The sequence below is a fragment of the Gadus chalcogrammus genome, unplaced genomic scaffold (assembly GCF_026213295.1).
Source record: "Gadus chalcogrammus isolate NIFS_2021 unplaced genomic scaffold, NIFS_Gcha_1.0 GACHA071, whole genome shotgun sequence".
Taxonomy (NCBI): Eukaryota; Metazoa; Chordata; class Actinopteri; order Gadiformes; family Gadidae; genus Gadus; species Gadus chalcogrammus.
Genome location: NW_026613506.1, coordinates 315,073 through 336,937, shown reverse-complemented (window position 1 = coordinate 336,937; position 21,865 = coordinate 315,073).

The following is a 21,865-nucleotide window of genomic DNA, read 5'->3' as shown; positions in this document are numbered from 1 at the left end:
TTATGTTAATCGGAAGTTCCATTTCCTACTGGAACCACCGTTTTTCCGCTGGCATGCCACTCATGTAAAATGGTATTACCAGTGTCAGAGTATTAGAGTGTTTACGGTACTCTGCTTTACGGCTGTCGTAACGTAGCTGTTGAGGTTTACTCCAGTGGGTGTTACGGCAGTGGGAGGGGCTTTCACGTGAGTCTTCACCTATATGCTGTGGACATGAACCCGAGAGCTCCTGGATAAAGTCAGAAGTAACAACTTACCTGTGTGAAAATATTCGGGACCGAATCGTGGTGGGGATTCAAGATAAAGAGCAGTCTCGTAAATTGCAGCTCATGGCGGATCTTACACTGGCGCAGACTATACAGCCTGTTCGCCAGTCAGAGACAGTGAACATGCAGATCAGTGCGCAGGCAGCAGAGGCCATGGCAGCCACGGCATCTGTACAAGAGGTGCGGGGCGCGCGGAAGACGAATATAAAATGGCAGCGCAACGCCGAGAGAGCGGGAAAGACGGAGCACGGGAGGAAGTGCAGCCGGTGTGGGAAAACAGAGCACAAGGATCCAGAGAGATGCCCCGCTCGCAATTCAGCTTGCAACAAATTTGGCAGGAACGGACATTGGCAGAGCCAGTGCAAAACCAAAGCGGTGAGGGAAGTAACAGAGGCAGATGAGCAGAGTGAATACTTCCTGGGATCAGTGAATGCAAACGCGAGTGATGAGTGGACAGTGCAACTTCTGCTGGGTGCAACTCCTGTTAAGTTTAAGATCGATACTGGGGCTGATGCTAGTGTAATGTGTGAAGAGACTTTCAATATGCTCATTCCAGAGAGAGAACTGAAGCAGACTAGTGTATCTTTGACCAGCCCAGGGGGTCAATTAGACTGTAAAGGACAATTTCAAGTTAACACCACATACAAGAAGAACTCATACTCATTCCCAGTGTATGTTATTAGAGGAAAGTCTGTCAACAACTTACTCAGTAGATCCACTGCAGCTGAGATGGGCCTCGTGAAACGGATCGAGGAGGTCCATGGTGCCTTTGGAGAGCATGGCACGCTCAAGACGGAGCCTGTGAGGATACAGCTCAAGGACAACGCCACCCTGTACGCGGTGCAGACTGTGCGCAGGGTCCCAATACCGCTGAGGTCCAAGGTCAGGGAGGAGCTGCGCCGCATGGAGGAGTACGGCATCATAGAGGAGGTAACCCAGCCAACCGATTGGTGCGCCCCCATGGTGCCCGTGCTCAAAAAGAACGGAAAGGTTCGTATATGTGTGGATCTTAAGAAACTAAATGAACAGGTAAAGAGAGAGAGATTCATCTTACCTACACCAGAGGAGATTACAGCGGAGCTGTGTGGAGCAACGGTGTTCTCCAGCCTTGATGCAGCCTCTGGGATCTTCCAGATTCCTCTGCACAGTGAGAGTAGCCTACTCACCACATTCATTACGCCATTTGGCAGGTACTGTTTCCGGCGCATACCATTCAGGATAACGAGCGCCCCAGAAATTTTCCAAAGGAAAATGTTGGAGACACTTCAAGGCCTACAGGGCGTCTCAGTTTACATGGATGACATTGTTGTGTATGGAAAGGACATGGAAGAGCACGACCTCCATCTCCAGAAGGTCCTGGAGAGAGTCAAGTCTGCTGGGCTCAAGCTCAATAAGGAAAAGTGTAAGCTCAGACAAGAGCAGCTCAACTTCCTGGGCCAGGTGGTCGATGCCACAGGCGTGCGGCCGGATCCAGCAAAGGTGCGAGCAATCCGGGAGCTCGCTGCACCAGAGAACGTCCACGAGCTCAAACGTATCCTGGGCATGGTGAACTATCTCGGTAAATATGTGCCGAACCTGTCCACAGTGGGCCAGCCACTGTACGAGCTGCTCCGGTCCAAGACAGCTTGGACCTGGGGTCCCGCACAACACACAGCTTTTGAGAAGCTAAAAGAGCTACTGATGACATCGCCAGTGTTAGTGTTTTATGACGTCAACAGACCCACCGCTGTCTCAGCTGATGCAAGCAGCTATGGGCTCGGTGGCGTGCTGTTGCAGCTCCATGGACAAAACTGGAAACCAGTCGCATACTGCTCAAGGAGGCTGACAGACGCAGAGACCAGATACGCGCAGATTGAGAAAGAATGCCTGGCGAGTGTCTGGGCCTGTGAACGGTTTGAAAAATACCTCTACGGCCTGGAGAGTTTTGAACTTGTGACAGACCACAAGCCCCTGGTCCCACTAATGAACAGTAAGGACTTAGACAACGTTCCATTAAGGTGCCAGAGACTTCTTATGCGGCTCATGCGCTTTAAGCCAGTGGCTGCGTATGCGCCGGGAAAGACCCTTGTTGTGGCAGACACACTGTCACGGAGCCCTCTGAGCAACGCGGAGGACGGGAGAGACACACACTCTGAGGTTGAGTGCTACATTGCAGCAGTCATGGACAGCGTGCCAGCTACCCCACAGAAGATGAACAACATCAGAGCAGCTACTGCAGCTGATGAGAAGCTGCAGACAGTGATCAGGTACATTGGGTCCGGCTGGCCAGAACACGCATGCCAAGTACCAAGTAACATACGTGAGTACTTCTCTATGAGAGATGAACTTTCAGAGTATGGCGGGATGGTCGTGAGAGGAAGCCGCATCGTGATACCAGGGACGCTGAGGGCAGACATCCTTGAGAGAATCCACGACGGACATCAAGGGCTCTCAAAGTGTCGGGACAGGGCAAACGCCGCTGTCTGGTGGCCCGGCATCTCCTCACAACTGAAACACAAGGTGTTGTCCTGCTGTGAGTTGAGAAGAGCACAGCAGAAGGAGCCGTTGATCTCTACCCCGCTCCCCGACAGACCATGGCAGCGCATAGCTCTGGACCTATGTGAACATAATAAACAGAACTACTTAATCATCTCAGACTACTACTCGAGATACATCGAGATATTGCACATGAAAACAACAACAAGTGCTCATGTCTCTCTGAAGCTGAAAGCTATATGCGCCCGCTACGGCATTCCAGATGTGGTCGTCAGCGACAACGGGCCGCAGTTCACAAGCACAGAGTTTCAAGACCTCGCCCGTGAGCTTGACTTTGAACACGTCACCTCAAGCCCACACAACGCACAAGGCAACGGTCACGCAGAGAGGGCGGTGCAGACCGCAAAGCGAATATTGAAACAGAACGACCCTCTCATCGCACTCATGTGCTACAGGTCAACACCATGCAGCACAACTGGAGCCAGCCCAGCTGAACTACTAATGGGCCGGAAGATTCGAACGACACTGCCTACCCTCGAGAGAAACCTGCAGCCCTCATGGCCCGACGGGCAGCGCATCAGGCAGAATGACGAGGCAGAGAAGAAGAAGCAAGCCTTCTACTACAACAGACGCCATGGGGCCAGACCCCTACCCCCACTTCAGCCTGGTGGTAACGTCCTCACCAAGCTGGACCACCAGAAATCCTGGACAGCTCCTGCAGTTGTGACCGCTGAGAGTGTCACGCCACGCTCTTACATCATCCAGACGCAGCAGGGGGCAAGACTCAGGCGCAACCGGCGCCACCTGCAGGAGAGCTCCACAGCCGCCTGGAGGCAAAGCACCTGTCTTACCTGTTTGCACGGACAATCCGGACATCAATCGACAGCAGGGGGACTCCAGTGTCAGCATGCATGCTGGTGCTGAAAATCTGTCATAGACCAGGTCTGGACGGATCTCTAAGCCAGTCATCAGACTGGACTTGTGAGTTAACATGTCCTCGCACTCATGGCCTTTGGGGGGGAAGAAGGGAAAAGAGTTCCAGGTGTGGTAACCTTTAAACCACATAAAAGAGTTCCAGGTGGTAAAGCCACATAAAAGAAAAAGAGTTCCATAGAATGTTATAAACTGATGTGTTTTAATATCTTAAATCTTAATATCTTTAAATCTTATTAAAGAGTTCAGGAATGCAAACTGTTATCTTATAGTGAAAAGTAATTTGATAATCGTTTGATAATCTAAAGGTTTATTGAATATAAGTACTACAGAAGACAGACCAAGGGTTGAATGTCGTTTATTGATATTTAATGAAGAATGACATTGTTTACATTTCACAGGATGTTTAATGTGGTCCGGCTTATTGCTACAGAATAGCATTGTTCTTTACAGAATGTTTATCTGTTTACTTTATTGAGGAAAGTAGAACTAAAAAGGGGAGATGTCAGAGTATTAGAGTGTTTACGGTACTCTGCTTTACGGTTGTCGTAACGTAGCTGTTGATGTTTACTCCAGTGGGTGTTACGGCAGTGGGAGGGACTTTCACGTGAGTCTTCACCTATATGCTGTGGACATGAACCCGAGAGCTCCTGGATAAAGTCAGAAGTAACAACTTACCTGTGTCTGGACATTCCGTGTTTTATTACAACCAGTTTCTACTGGCACCTACCGTTTTTCCGCTGGTATGCCACTCATGGAAAATGGTAATTACCAGTTTCTACTGGCACCTACCGTTTTTCCGCTGGCATGCCACTCATGGAAAATGGTAATTACCAGTTTATACTGGCACCTACCGTTTTTCCGCTGGCATGCCACTCATGGAAAATGGTAATTACCAGTTTCTACTGGCACCTACCGTTTTTATAAGAATGATTGTGTAGCTGTGAATCATGAGTGGTATGTGTGTATGAACGGGCAAATACCACAGGAAAGGAATATCTACTGGCAAACGGTAGGTGCCAGTAGAAACTGGTAATTACCATTTTCCATGAGTGGCATGCCATCGGAAAAACGGTGGTTCCAGTAGGAAATGGAACTTCCGATTAACATAATTGGCTTGCCAGCGGAAAAACTTTTGGCCTGTATGCCATGATACCACTGGATCATGTCGATATAGAAAGGTTTATGACACTGGATCAGGGTTAAATGATAGGAACCTATAGGCCTGCTTAAATTATTTGGTTAAACACCAATAAGAACAAATGCAAAACTTAATATTTGGCCTATTGAATAGTTATGAGCTGAAGCAGTCATACAGTAGGCTTTATTATAGGCTACGCTACTAGAACATCTTGATAAAACACAAGTGGAAGAATGGATGACTGTCTAGCCATAGCCTACAGTGCCACCCCTATAGGGACCTGGCTCTGGTGCACTAACCGGAAACTACGATCGCAACCGCAATAAACATCTCGCTTTGAACGGTGAACTCTTTACACATAGTAGTTATAAAGCTATTAAAACAACAAAATGACTCCATTAATGCAGGATACGTGGAAAATGCATGGAACTATTAAAGAAAATGCGCCGACATTGGCTCAGCCTGGCTCCGCCTCTTCAGCTACGTAGCTAAGATCGCTGCCGTGGAGCACGAAAGGTGTACATCAATCCACACTCATCGGTTTGACCGTTTTGAGTATACCATCCGGGTCCTTTCACTACACTTCCTTTCGCCCTGATCTTAATTGCAACGCACTACGTACTCAAACTATATAAAAAAGAAGTCATACTAAAATAAAGTATAATGGATAGTATGGATAGTATGGAAATTGGAACAAAGCAATAGACTATAGCTCTATGGCCACCTAGAAGGCTAGGCTATAACTACCGTCACCGGAGCAAGTCCGGCTGTTTTCAAAAGCATCTGTCATTACAAAAGCAACAACAAACAGATCGGAAATATCCTAACAACAGCACGGACGAGAGAAACGTGTAAATCCCTTTATTTACGGCGTTATGTTGTGATATTGTGTCAATAAATACCAAATATATATACCTTTACATTTATGGCAATACCTGTCTTGAAATTATACGGAGGAGTTATGCTGGTGTCACATACCATTGTTGGGAACTGCAGTTACCGTTCCTGAACGGCAGTTACCGTTTCAGAACGGTAGTTACCGTTCCAGAAAGGCATATGCCATGGTATTACCGTTTCAGAACGGTAGTTACCGTTTCAGAACGGCAGTTACCGTTCCAGAAAGGCATATGCCATGGTATTACCGTTTCAGAACGGTAGTTACCGTTCCAGAACGGCATATGCCATGGTATGTCAGTGGTCGCGGTGGCACATGCCACAGGCCAATAAACGATCTCGGCCGAGTAAACGAGTTCTGACGCGCGTTAGCTTCGCGCGTCAACAGGGAGACGGGTACCGGGCGGGTCGTGAGCGGGCTTTCCAGCCCCGTGGAGGGGGGTCGCGGGGAGCCCAGTCGCGCCCGTGAGGGTCCGCGAACGACGCGTAAGTGCATCTCATGTCAGTTGTTTGTCTAAAAGGTAGACTACCCAGAGGAGGGATATCCGATGGGTCCCGGGGTGTATGGTGGCGTCTTCCGTGTTGGACCAGGGTCCAGTCATCACGGGGGCTCGGAGCAGGCATCATCAACGGTAGGTTGCGTGAAAGGCTAAAAAAAACGAATAAAAACACGAGTGGTCCGGTAAAAAAAGTTTTGGATTTGGATTTAATTATCGTTTATGCAGGTACGACGTTTCGTCACAATAGTGACTTCATCAGGTACAACAGAGCAATAGCAAACTGTGAAAAATGTCCATACAATTACAAAAAACGAGCCGCGGTAACAGTGACAGTAGTAGATGCGTACACACACACGTTCCACTGAGACACGTGTCGGGTGAGGGAGAGTGGCCGTGAACTCCGCACGACCCTGAGCCAATCAGAGTCGTGCAGGGGAGGCGGGACTCTGCGTGTAACATGCGCAGAAGCGCCGAAGGCAACCCGGGAGGCGGAGGGGCCAATCAGGTGCCAGGCTGAGTAAACAATTTCAAATTTGCGAAGATTGTATCAAAGGTCACGAATGTATCAAAATAGAGAGGCCGTCTCCCAGATGAGGTCTCCCAGATGAGGGGGGGGGCAATCAGATGTCAGGTCAGGTCATGTTCTTTTCCCTCACTCTCCACCTCATCCCTAACTCTCCACCTCAAGCTGGTGTGTAGTGAGCGTTCTGGCGCCAATTGGCTGCCGTGCATCACCCAACTGGGTGCTACATATTGGTGGTGGTTAGTGAGGTCCAGGCCCGGTTCTACGGGGGTGCATAAGCATGCATTGCACCCAGGCTCGGACTGGTAATCTGTGATACCGGGCATTTGCCAGAAGGGCCGGTCCACATTTCAGCGTGCGAGGGCCGGCCCTCCTTCAATCATACCGGCCCCAATACTGATTATACGACCGCCTTACTTACCTGACAATACGGATAACTCAAAGAGCCCAAGAAAGAACCTAACGACAAATTGTTGCAATGGTGCATCCAGTATATATAGCGCTTCCTTGTCATGCACATCTATGTGACGGTTCCTATATGGTATAATTTTCTATTTCTTCAAACTGTAAAATCCTGTTTCTTCAAACTGTACAATCATTGCAACAAACTAAATTAAAATGCTAACTAAAATGCTTTCTTTAAACTAAACTACGATTTTCTTCTTATATTTGGCGAATTTATGTTCGAATATTTTGCAAAAATATGTTGCGGTGCACGATGGGATTATACATCTAACAGCGAACGTTAACGGTCCATGGATGCTGCGGATGTTGCTTTGCTTATATTTTAATTTCAGTGGATGGGCTAAAAATCATGGAAGGAGTTGGCAAAAAGAAGAAAGGGGGAGCGGAGAAGATTCGGGACAAAAGGCAGAAATCTCTACAAGCTGAGGCGTCTGGATGTTTTAAAATAGATCGCTTGTTTGCTGTGGCCAGTGCTTCAACCGTTGCTGCTAGTGCCCCCGACGTCCCTGCTAGTGCCCCCGACGTCCCTGCTGCTACAACCTAACATAATCCATTGCTTGCTAGCCTAGCAGGACTGTCCGGGTATGTTAAACCGTGTGGATTAATGTGGAATAATTGCAACTTGCAAGAAGCCCCGCGATCAAGACAGCGTCAAGGTAGGCCGTTTGGTTTTTAATTGTGCCCACCGCGACATGTTGAATTCGGCTCACAGGTCTTTCTTAAAGGGGTAGTTCGGAATTTTGGACATAGGGCCTGATTCCGAAGTGAGCATTGGTATTCTATATCACTGGAGACAGTTTTCAACACATTTCATTTGTATAATTCCTTCGTTCACTGTACTCTGCGTTTGTAGCAATGACAGCAGCAGGTAACCTAGGTTTCAGCCCGCCGCTGCCGTAGCCTACGTACAGGAATATAAACACTGCTGCTGAGACCCCGCAATTCCCTCAAAATGCAATGCAATGCAAGGTTGGTTTTATTTCTAACATTATTCTATAAACAGACATTTAGATTTATAGTCTGTCGTTATAATTGATTTACCTCGGGTGTACTGTGGAGTGGGTAAGACTGTTTTTAATAGCAGGCTAGCATTGCCCGTTGACGTGCGCTAGCCTAGCACGAGCGAACTCTGCAACTAGAAGGACTGAATGAAATGTGTTGAAAACTGTCTCCAATGATATAGAATACCAATGCTCACTTCGGAATCAGGCCCTATGTCCAAAATTCCGAACTACCCCTTTAAGTAGGTTCGCTGAAGTTGGTTCGGCTCATTTGCGCTAAAGGGGGGGGGGGTCGTCGGTCGGTCGGTCCATAAGGGGCCGGTGTAGATGGAAAAATGCCAGGGCCGAAAATCGTTCCCAGTCCGACCCTGATTGCACCCCCAAAAAAAATGTTTGCACCCTCAATTGAAAAAAACTAAAAAAAATAAAAAAGATTATTTTCTTATAAATATTATAAAAAATAATAAAATACTTGCTCACAAAACAAATTGTAATGAAACCTGTGACAATTTCCATTAAATACCGTTGAGATATCAGCATCCAACATCACTCTGACTGTTCACCAAACTGACAAAGTCACTCCGCATTTATGTATGGTGTTTTGTTTATATGTTGCTTGGCAACAGTCCGCTCAGTGGGGATCTATTTTTGTTGCCGGAAGCAATTTCATTCGTTTATATGATTAAATAAACAAACAAATCAAAATCTATTGTCAATTGTTATTATTAACAGTACATTTTTGCTAGTATAACTGTTGTATAAAGCAATATCACACTCGAGGTCGCAATGTTGTCGCTCTATATCAGCGCTGCTGTGATTGGCCGCCGGCCGGCATCGTGTGCAAAATGCACGCACCCATATAGTATATCGATGGTGCGCACGGTAGTGACATTGAACTTCTTCGGCATCAACAGTTATATATCCGTTGGATATCCAATACATGTATTAAATGTATAATGTTCATAGGAACCCATATTTCTTTTTATTGCATTTATTTACAATCGTGTTAACTTTAAATTATACTGAGTATTATACTGATTACTTTTTGTTCAAAGTTCAAAGTCTGAAAGTGTTCTTTCCTTGTTCAGCTAAAATCTGTTTTATTTATAAGTGGCAATGTACAATTATTTGTTACGTCAAATATCCTGCCACAATTTATAAAAAAATAATCGTTATTTTTGAATTGCAGTCACATGTTGTTTTTTTTGTGTAGAATTCTGTTCTTTTTTACACCTCAAAAACCTATCTCATATTCAAAGCTATCTAAGATATTAATAAGCTAATGTTGCAGCTGAAATGTTCTCCACATCACAAGACATGATATGATACCATCTTTTAAGCACAGTAATTGTTTGTTGTCCCAACATGTCAGTAGAACTACGCAGAAGTGCTTGTCTATGGTAGGAAAAGCCTGTGTGTAAAAAAGCGAAGTCTGAACTGAAGCTGGGTAGCTGGTTTTAGTATAGTAGCCTACTGGTGCACCCCCTGTAATCTCAGATGCACCCCAAGGCATTCTGTTCTGGAACCGGGCCTGGTGAGGTCCCCCCTTCACTTTAGGCGTCTTTGAGTGTTATTAATTATTATTATTTTTCATGTTTAACCTCTGTTTTCCTTTTATTCCTAGTCTGTTTTACATAGTTTTGAATGATGACTATATGCTCTGGAAGGTGACCTTGGGTGTCTTGAAAGGCGCCTCTAAATTAAATGTATTATTATTATTATTATTATTAGGTAAACACCGTTCGTATTTGAAAAATGTGTCACACGTCATAGCTAGTGACGGTCGCCCGGAGACGGGGGGACCAATCACAAGCCAGGACGGGTAAACAACGCTGAGCCGTGACAATGGGTGATCCCAGCCAGCAGAGGACGCCAAAAAAGCCGATACCCAGTGGCAGTAGGGACACAAGGGGAAACACACAAAAAGCGAACCAAATGTAAACGAACGTACCAACAGGACATAAACGAATACATTGGACGGGCAGGTGAATAAATAACAATAAACAAAATAAAACGCATTAAAATGAGGGGACAAAGGGGCAAATAAACAAAGAAAAATAATAGAATAACGCAAAAGCGTCACAATACGAATGTGTAACGCGTCACGATTTTAAAATGGCGGCCCGGAAGTGGGGGAGCCAATCAAACGCCAGAGCAGAAAGACAAGCCAGAACGGCTGCAATCAAACCCAGTGGACAGCAGAGGACGCCAAACAAACCGGTACCAGGTAGCAGTCGGAATACATGGGGAACTACAAACAGAGTGAACGGGACAGATGAAATAATGCAAAAAAACGTACCAAGAGGACATAAACGAATGCATTAAGCGGGGCAGATGAATAAAAACAATAAACACAATACAATAAGGGGATAAATGAAAAATAATAAACGGATAAATGAATAGATAAATCAATAGAAACTAATGGAAACAACCGAGAGGCAGACGCACACACACACACACACGCACGAGCGGTGCTGGGTCAGGCCAAACGGGGGGGACCTGAGAACGGTGGTGAGGGGGACCAGAAGAGGGTTAGGGTCAGGGTTAGGGTCAGTCGCTAAGGGCGGTCAGTGGGACCCGACACGTGTCACCTCATCTCTGAGTCGAGTGGTGGTTTCTAAATGCTTTTAAGCTGACTTTCCCGCTGTGTGTGTGTGGGTGTGTGTGTGTGTATGTGTGTTCATGTCTGTGTGTGGGTTTGCTTGTGGGTGTGTCTGTTCATCCATGGCTTTGTGTCGGGGTAAACCCTGACACGCTTGTCCACGGTGAACGAGTCTGCACAGCTCCTGACGTGTTGGAGGACTATTGATGTGAACCGTTCCAGGTCCTCATGCTCGTATTCCTCCCAACCGGTGTCATGGAGACTGATCTGCAGTGGCGTGGGGTCTGCTGGCCAGGTTTTGGCACTCCTAGTGGTGATGGGGGTACTTTTCCTGATGGGGCTGTACAATGGAATCAGAAGGATGGACACAGGGTCTGACTGGCCTAGGTGAGCCAGCGGTCTAGCTATGTTGGCTAGTTTAATGTTGGTATAAACCTTGTCCAGTGTCTTCACTCCCCCCGTGGCACATTTAACGTGCTGGTAGAATTTCTGAAGTACTACCTTTAGATTGGCGTGAATAAAGTCCCCGGCGATGATGCGGACTGCCTCAGGGTCCGTGCTCTGTTGTTTACTGATGACGTCATGTAGCTGAGCCAGTGCTATGTTAGCATCAGCGTCGGGAGGTTTGTAAACAGCTGTGATCAGCATGGCATTGAATTCCCTCCGGAGGTATGTAGGCCGACATTTAACTGTGATATATTCCAACTCTGGGGAACAGTGGGTACTCACAGTTCTAGTGTTGGAGCTCCAGCTGTCTTTAGTGAAAATGAGTAGGCCGCCACCACCTTGTTTCCCACTAGCCTTGATTCTATCAGCTCTGTGAGCTGCACGTCCATCCAGTGCTACCGCAGAGTCGGGAATGGACGCCTGGAGCCAGGTTTCCGTGAAAATGAGCACACAGCTTGCCTTCACGAAGTTGTTAGTTACAACCCACAGTCTCAGTTTGTCCGTCTTGTTAGCGATTGAGCTAACGCTTGAGAGGAAAATACTTGGCAAAGCCGGTTTGTCCGGGCATCTCTTCGTCCTCGCTAACGGTCCTCACATGCGGCCCCCGTCGTTGCTTACGATCCCCTCGCCGTCGCTTGCGCTTCAGATCCGGGACCGTGAACCGTCTGTCTCCCGGTGTCCGGGCGATGTCTTCGGGTACTCCGTGTTCGCCTAGGTATTCAGCTGAGATGTTACTCTCGCTGTGTGTACCGATCCCTAGCAAGTCGTGTCTGCTGTAGGCTGTGTGTGCACAGCAAATGTCTACTGGTACTAAAACTAAAACTGAGACAAACATAAAACCGTACATAAATAAACCAGACAAGGCACCATCCGGAGGAGCTCCAAGCCGCGTGTCTATGTGTGCCGCCATCTTGCACATACTTCCTATGAGCTGTGTTCGTAATCTGTGTATAAAGACAAGAGATAGTGATGGATAGAGGATATCTCTCAGATAGCACTTGTTATGCTACCATTACGTCTGCACATTATTATGGCTCCTATTGCACTCCTACCATCCCTGGAGAGGGATCCCTCTTCTGGGTTCCTTCTCCAGCTTCCCTGATATTAGGGGGGGTTTCCCTGCCCTTTGGGGGGCTAGGGTCAAGAAGCGGCCTGTGAAGCCCTTCAGATCTCTGGTCCAGGGCGTTCTAAACTGTTTGACCTGATGGGGATGTGGTGTTTCAAGGCTGCTCGGACGGCCGGGGAGTTTCCCCCAAAGAGCCATCCCCCCAAATACAGACATGTTGCCATGGCTGAGACAATATTGTGAAATACACTCAATAATTATTCTGACGACATGGAAAAAAAACACAAGACTACACACACACACACACACACACACACACACACACACACACACACACACACACACACACACACACACACACACACACACACACACACACACACACAAATACACACACACACACACACACACACACACACACACACACACACACACACACACACACACACACACACACAGACCACAGATAACAAGGGGTTATTAAAGAGTTTAGCGTCCTGGGGCTCTACGTATCTGGAGACGCAACGGTTCAAAGGAGGAAATGAAGATCTCAAGGTAAAAAAGTTTCTTCATTACTATTACCACATAAGCCTGCAAGCCTGCAAGTATCCATCACAGCTTGCACAACAGCAAAGATGTTTGTGTGTGTGTGTGTGTGTGTGTTTGTGTGCGTGTGTGTGTCAACATTAACTTTTTATGAGGCCTTTTCCCTCGGATAAGTACATTAACCTTTTACTTGTCAAAGCACAAATGTCACTTTTACGAGTAAAAATGTGTCATCTTACAATTCAAAAAATGTTCATGTTGTTTGCGAACGCAGAATGCGGAATTCAAAAGAACCAACAGTTGCAATCATTCACAACATGTCAACCACATCACTAAAACAGCCATATCCCTCCTCTCAATCACACCACCTCTGAGCAATGTTTACATCCTCACTTCTTCTCAATAGACTTAGCATCTTTAAACTGTTCAGGAAGTCCCATAGACCAGTCACCCTTCATGGAGACACAGCTGGGTCCAGGGGAGTCTGCTCTCTCCTGCTGCTCTGGGCTTCACCACATCACAGCTGTTACTCAGACTAATGATGAAGTCATGACATACATCCAAACAGTGTCAACATGGAAATATTTTGTTAAGACTTTACAATAAGGTACGCAAAAACATGGGTAGTTACTGAGGGACGAATGAGGAACGAATGATGAACGACCAGGGCCCTAACTGGAGCCCTAACGGGGCCCTAAGTAACAGTTATTCATTTTTGAGCCGGGCTAGGGGTGGGCGTGGGTGGGGCGCAGTGTGTGTGGTGGCGACCTGATATGTCAGGTGAACACACAGTTCACACACAGTTTTTCTAGAACTGACCACTAGGGGTGCACTCCGAGAAATATGTACACACATAGATACACACACACACACACACACACACACACTTTAAATCCGGTGGATCCTACCCGACGAGGACCTATATGGATTTTGAGGGGGACTTCGCCAAGCATGTTAGAATTGTGTTTTCTTTCATTTGCAATGCTTGTGCCTCTGGGGACCTGGACTCAGGTCCTCACCGCACACGAGTTTCCCACGGGTTTGGTGTGCAATCAGGTTCAAGTTCCCACCAAGTAGCCAAACAGATACACCCACACACCCACACATAGACCACAGATAACAAGGGGTTATCAAAGGGTTTAGCGTCCTGTAGCTCTACGTATCTGGAGATGCAGCGGTGCAAAGGAGGAAATGAAGATCTGAAGATAAATAAGTTTCTTCATTACTATTACCATAGAAGCCTGCAAGTCTGCAATTGTACATAACAGCTTGCAAAACAGCAAAGGTGTGTGTCTGTGTCTGTGTGTGTGTGTGTGTGTGTGTGTGTGTGTGTGTGTGTGTGTGTGTGTGTGTGTGTGTGTGTGTGTGTGTGTGTGTGTGTGTGTGTGTGTGTGTGTGTGCGTGCGCGCGTGCGTGCGTGTGTGTGTGTGTCAACATTTCGTTTTTTATGAGGCCATTTCCCTCGCATAAGTACAATTACCTTTTACTTGTCAATGCAAAAAAATCACTTTTCCGAGGAAAAATTTGTCATCTTACAATTCAATAATTGTTCATGTTTGCGAACGGAGAATGCGGAATTCAAAAGAACCAACAGTTGCAATCATTCACACCATGTCAACCACATCACTAAAACAGCCATATCCCTCCTCTCAATCACACCACCTCTGAGCAATGTTTAAATCCTCACTTCTTCTCAATAGACTTTCCATCTTTAAACTGTTCAGGAAGTCCCATAGACCAGTCACTCTTCATGGAGACACAGCTGGGTCCAGGAGAGTCTGCTCTCTGCTGCTGCTCTGGGCGTCACCACAACACAGCAGCTGTTACTCAGACTAATGATGGAGTCATGATGTAAATCCAAACAGTGTCACAAACATAGAAATGTTTTGGTAAGACTTTGCAATAAGGTACGCAAAAACGTGGGTAGTTACTGAGGGACGAGTGAGGAAAGAATGATGAATGACCAGGGCCCCAACCCAGTCGCCAAGAAAAAACGTCAGTGGTGTACGTTTCCATGAACACTGGATACGTAGCATTTCAACATAAAAAATAGCGTGTTATACCTACAGTATCCACGTGTGCCGCTGTGGAGGCGGGTTTCGGGGTTTGGGTTTCACGGCTTTCGCGGCAAATTGTGGACACGATTGTTTAGGGGGGGGGGGGGGGGGAGACTGGTGTTGACCGGGGAGGGGGGGGGGGGGGGAGACACGTTTGTTGAGGGGGGGGGACGACACACGATTGTGGGGGGGACGGGGGGGGGGGACGACACGTTAGTTGAAGGGGGGGGGGGGGGACACGTTTGTTGAGGGGGGGGGAGACACGTTTGTAGGGGGGGGGCACGCTCGACAACGAGAGTTGGTTTTTATTGAACGCTCGACAACGAGAGTTGGTTTTTCTTGAACAAGACTTCAACACGGAACAGCTGCTCGAAACGATGGTCACGTCACTCTCGGTGACGGTGTCGACAATAATGAACACACGAACAATGTTAATAGAACAACACACAACATCCCGAACCCATTAACCCCACTTAATCCTAACAACAAAACAAGTTAACAAAAGCCCCATTTGTCAACTGAGAACCCCAATTCCCAGAATCCCCCGCGGCTCCGGAACACGGCGTAGCTTATATTAATCTTTATTATCTGAATGGGAAATGCAATATTTTAGGACAGATACACCATTAAACGCGTTTCTAATGACATTTCTAGTGAGAAATGTACATTTTCCTTACATAATCTTCAGTCAGTGAATGTGTATGATCTTTATTAATCTTTATTATCTGAATGGGAAATGCAATATTTTAGGACCGATTCACCGTTAAACGTGTTTCTAACAACATTTCTAGCGAGAAATATACTTTTTAATTGCATAATCTTCAGTCAGTGATTGTGTCTGATCTTTAGTTTTATAGTTATTAGGAGTTGATCGGCTCGCTCGCATGTTTCAACGACGTCAGGTTGCTTTCGCTAAACTAGCAGCTCACGTGCTTCCTGCGTTTGTGTTATTAAACTGTTACTTTATGTAACTTTTAATGATATCATCTTGTTAGAAACACGTATATCTGAGAGCCAACCCAGTCGCAAAAATCATACCTACGTTGACAGTGTACGTTTCGTGAACACTGGATTACGTCGCATTTCAACATAAAATAGCGTGTTATACACACACACACACGCACGCACATGCACAGACATACACACACAAGCACACACACGCACGCACAGACACACAGACACAGACACACACACACACACACACGCACACACGCACACGGTGCATTTCGCTGCTAAAACAACAACAAAAAAATATTCCCTCAAATATTATTACTTTCAAAACGTTGGCCAAAATGGCCAATAATATCTTTTTTTTTTGGGATGCTTCTAGGACATTTTGGGTGGATTTTGAACGGTATGTGGGGGGCACGTTTTTTGCAGGACCTGGCAACCCTGTGCTGTTGCCCGAGATCTGGATCCACCCCGGCGTGGTGCCGTCTCCTTTTGACCTTTTGACCCCAGACTTCTGGGGGAATAGCTGAATCAATTCATTAGTCAATCAGAAGCATGTAAATATCTTTCCGGTGGGGTAAGAGGACGAACAAGGTGTCCTTCAACATCTACGCTTCCAGGCGATTGCAACGGTGCCACACATGAGCATATTCGAACATGTTTAATGGTAGTAATTAGCTGTCGAAATTGGAGGCCTTAATCAATACTGAGCAGCTATTGATTTGCTTCCCGATAAAGATTTGTCACAAATGACATGTTATTTAGCATCTACACGTTGAGCTGAGTCCAATGACACCAAGAACGACACTCTAGCTAATGGTAACATGTATTGTACATGGTACACCTAGGTCTAGGACATGATCTCGGTGTAGCAAGAGGCCGAGCTTGATCTCATTGGACTCAGCTTAACGTGTAGATGCTAATTAACATGTAATTTGTCAAAAATCTCCATCGGGAAGCAAATCTATAGCTGGTCATTATTGATAAAGGCCTCCAAAATCGACAGCTAATTACTACCCCGAAACATATTCAAATATGATCATGTGTGGCACTGTTGCAATCGTCTCGAAACGTAGATGTCAAAGGACACCTTGTTTGCTCTGTTGCACCACCGGGAACATATTTTCATACTTCTAATGGATTGATTCATATTTTAAGGTTCTCGGAGTGAGACTTTAAGTGGCTGCAGCAGAAGTGTTGAGACGAAAGATGATATCAAGAGATTTATAGAATATTCCCATTCACATTATGATTCTTCGTCGTAACATCCGACCAAACATCCTTCACATTCACAGAGCGAAGATTATGAATGTCCAGGCTCAGCAAGTGCTCCATCTCGTTGCACCTGCACCCAGCGGCTCGCTTGCAAGATTTTGGCCTGAAGTTCTTCCCAGACCAACACCCTAGCCATCCAACATGCATATCTGAGAATCAGGCCTCTCTTTAATAATGACAAAAAGTTATGAGAGAAACACACATTAACTTTTTGTTATCTCATAAGCGGCGTGGTGCCGGCTCCTTTTGACCTTTTGACCCCCGACTTCAAAAACGTGGCCACAGGCCAGCTGTGTCTACACACCTGTAGCCACAAATGTACACCTCCATCCCACAAAAAATGGGGACTAGAAACTAACCTCTGTCTTATGTACATTGACTGTACTGTTGGAGGTCACGCCCCTTTGCCGACCTTTTCGAGATAGCTAGGGATGCTAAAATGTTTACACACATTTCCCGGGGCCCCGTGTACGACATATCCGAGATTTGGAGTTCTAGCCCTTAGAGAAAAAAAGTTTTCCCAAATGGAGTGTCATTTGGACAAAGCCCCTCAGAAGTGTAGCCTGCAAGACCTAATGGTTCAGAATGTGGTGGAAAAACAGTTTTTGAGATAGGAAGGTCCTACCGCCCTGAAATTTTAATACCTTATTCTAGGGCCTAACTGGGACCTCCGCACCGAAACTTGGCCCGGTCGGACCCCGAGGGGAGGAAGGGGGGGCCCTTCCTGCCCGAGACTTGGCCCGGTCAGACCCCGAGGGCAGGCCCCCCCTTCCTGCCCTCGGGGTCCGACCGGGCCAAGTTTCGGTGCGGGGGTCCCAGTTAGGCCCTAGAATATGGTATTCAAATTTCAGGGCGGTAGGACCTTCCTATCTCAAAAACTTTTTTTCCACCACATTCTGAACCATTAGGTCTCGCAGGCAACACTTCTGAAGGGGCTTTGTCCAAATGACAGTCCATTTGGGAAAACTTTTTTTCTCTATGGGCTAGAACTACAAATCTTGCATATGTCGTTCTCGGGGCCCCGGGAAATGTGTGTCAACATTTTATCATCCCTAGCTATCTCGAAAAGGCTGGAAAAGGGGCGTGACCTCCAACAGTACAGTCAATGTACATAAGACAGAGGTTAGTTTCTAGGCCCCATTTTTTGCGGGATGGAGGTGTACATTTGTGGCTTAATGTGTGTAGACACCGCTGGCCTGTGGCCACGTCTTTGAAGTCTGGGGTCAAAAGGTCAAAAGGAGCCGGCACCACGCCGCTTATGAGATAACAAAAAGTGAATCTGTATTTCTCTCATTACATTTTGTCATTATTGAAGAGAGGCCTGATTCTCAGATATGCATATTGGACTGTTAGGGTATAGGTCTGGGAAGAACTTCAGGCCAAAATCTTGCAAGCGAGCCGCTGGGTGCAGGTGCAACGAGATGGAGCACTTGCTGAGCCTGGACTTTCATAATCTTCGCTCTGTGAATGTAAAGGATGTTTGGTCGGATGTTACGACGAAGAATCATAATGTGAATGGGAATATTCTATAAATCTCTTGATATCATCTTTCGTCTCAACACTTCTGCTGCAGCCACTTAAAGTCTCACTCCGAGAACCTTAAAATATGAATCAATCCATTAGAAGTATGAAAATATGTTCCCGGTGGTGCAACAGAGCAAACAAGGTGTCCTTTGACATCTACGTTTCGAGACGATTGCAACAGTGCCACACATGATCATATTTGAATATGTTTCGGGGTAGTAATTAGCTGTCGATTTTGGAGGCCTTTATCAATAATGACCAGCTATAGATTTGCTTCCCGATGGAGATTTTTGACAAATTACATGTTAATTAGCATCTACACGTTAAGCTGAGTCCAATGAGATCAAGCTCGGCCTCTTGCTACACCGAGATCATGTCCTAGACCTAGGTGTACCATGTACAATACATGTTACCATTAGCTAGAGTGTCGTTCTTGGTGTCATTGGACTCAGCTCAACGTGTAGATGCTAAATAACATGTCATTTGTGACAAATCTTTATCGGGAAGCAAATCAATAGCTGCTCAGTATTGATTAAGGCCTCCAATTTCGACAGCTAATTACTACCATTAAACATGTTCGAATATGCTCATGTGTGGCACCGTTGCAATCGCCTGGAAGCGTAGATGTTGAAGGACACCTTGTTCGTCCTCTTACCCCACCGGAAAGATATTTACATGCTTCTGATTGACTAATGAATTGATTCAGCTATTCCCCCAGAAGTCTGGGGTCAAAAGGTCAAAAGGAGACGGCACCACGCCGGGGTGGATCCAGATCTCGGGCAACAGCGCAGGGTTGCCAGGTCCTGCAAAAAACGTGCCCCCCACATACCGTTCAAAATCCACCCAAAATGTCCTAGAAGCATCCCAAAAAAAAAAGATATTATTGGCCATTTTGGCCAACGTTTTGAAAGTAATAATATTTGAGGGAATATTTTTTTGTTGTTGTTTTAGCAGCGAAATGCACCGTGTGCGTGTGTGCGTGTGTGTGTGTGTGTGTGTGTGCGTGTGTGTGTGTGTGTGTGTGTGTGTGTGTGTGTGTGTGTGTGTGTGTCTGTGTCTGTGTCTGTGTGTCTGTGCGTGCGTGCGTGTGTGTGCTTGTGTGTGCTTGTGTGTGTGTGTCTGTGCATGTGCGTGCGTGTGTGTGTGTGTATAACACGCTATTTTATGTTGAAATGCGATGTAATCCAGTGTTCACGAAACGTACACTGTCAACGTAGGTATGTTTTTGGCGACTGGGTTGGCTCTCAGATATACGTGTTTCTAACAAGATGATATCATTAAAAGTTACATAAAGTAACAGTTTAATAACACAAACGCAGGAAGCACGTGAGCTGCTAGTTTAGCGAAAGCAACCTGACGTCGTTGAAACATGCGAGCGTGCCGATCAACTCCTAATAACTATAAAACTAAAGATCAGACACAATCACTGACTGAAGATTATGCAATTAAAAAGTATATTTCTCGCTAGAAATGTTATTAGAAACACGTTTAACGGTGAATCGGTCCTAAAATATTGCATTTCCCATTCAGATAATAAAGATTAATAAAGATCATACACATTCACTGACTGAAGATTATGTAAGGAAAATATAAATTTCTCGCTAGAAATGTCATTAGAAACGCGTTTAATGGTGTATCTGTCCTAAAATATTGCATTTCCCATTCAGATAATAAAGATTAATATAAGCTACGCCGTGTTCCGGAGCCGCGGGGGATTCTGGGAATTGGGGTTCTCAGTTAACAAATGGGGCTTTTGTTAACTTGTTTTGTTGTTAGAATTAAGTGGGGTTAATGGGTTCGGGATGTTATGTGGTTGTGTGTTGTTCTATTAACATTGTCCGTGTGTTCATTATTGTCGACACCGTCACCGAGAGTGACGTGACCATCGTTTCGCGCAGCTGTTCCGTGTTGAAGTCTCGTTCAATAAAAACCAACTCTCGTTGTCGAGCGTTCAATAAAAACCAACTCTCGTTGTCGAGCGTGCCCCCCCCCTACAAACGTGTCTCCCCCCCCCTCAACAAACGTGTCCCCCCCCCCCCCACAATCGTGTGTCGTCCCCCCCCCTCAACAAACGTGTCTCCCCCCCCCCCCCCCCCTCCCCGGTCAACAACAGTCTCCCCCCCCCCCCCCCTAAACAATCGTGTCCACAATTTACCGCGAAAGCCGTGAAACCCAAACCCCGAAACCCGCCTCCACAGCGGCACACGTGGATACTGTAGGTATAACACGCTATTTTTTACGTTGAAATGCTACGTATCCAGTGTTCATGGAAACGTACACCACTGACGTTTTTTCTTGGCGACTGGGTTGAGGGCCCTAACTGGAGCACTAACGGCGCCCTAAGTGGCGGTTACTCAGTAACTACTGAGGAGTTACTGGTAAACAGCCTAGGGGATACTGTATTCGTTACTGAGTAACGAATGATGAACAACTGAGGCCCTAACTAGGCCCCTAAGTGACAGTTATTCAGTAACTACTGAGGAGTTATGAATCATTCTTTACTTATTCGTTCCACAGTAACTACCCAATTTTTTGCGTACCTTGTTTTAAAGTGTTACCCACACACACACACGCACACATGCAGACACACACACACACACACACACACACACACACACACACACACACACACACACACACATACACACACACACACACGCACGCACACACACACACACACACACACACACACACACACACACACACACACACACACACACACACACACACACACACACACACACACACACACACTGGAAAAAGCCTTCTGTTGAACCAATTAAAAAAAACAAGGGTAATGGTTCACATCTATATTACATAACTTGAGCCAATGACAAATATATAGCTTGACTTAAACAATATTTCCTATGTTCATAAAAACAAAATAATACAACTTGGCACCAAGTATAATTCTATTCTTTGAATGAAGTTAATACATTTAAATCGTATGTTAAATCCTAAACAAAAAAATATGGATTCACTCCAACAATTGTTTCTCATTTAAGAAATATCTATCAGAAATAATTTGTTTTATCCAATCAAAAAGATTACAATTTAATCAAACAATTGTTGCTCATTTAAACATAACATATTTTTGTATACATCATCGTCAGTTTTTCCCGCCCCGGCCTTGGGGCACTTCTGCCAGGATTTGACATCACATCGCGACATCAGTAAGGGTTAGGTGCTTTGTCAAAGA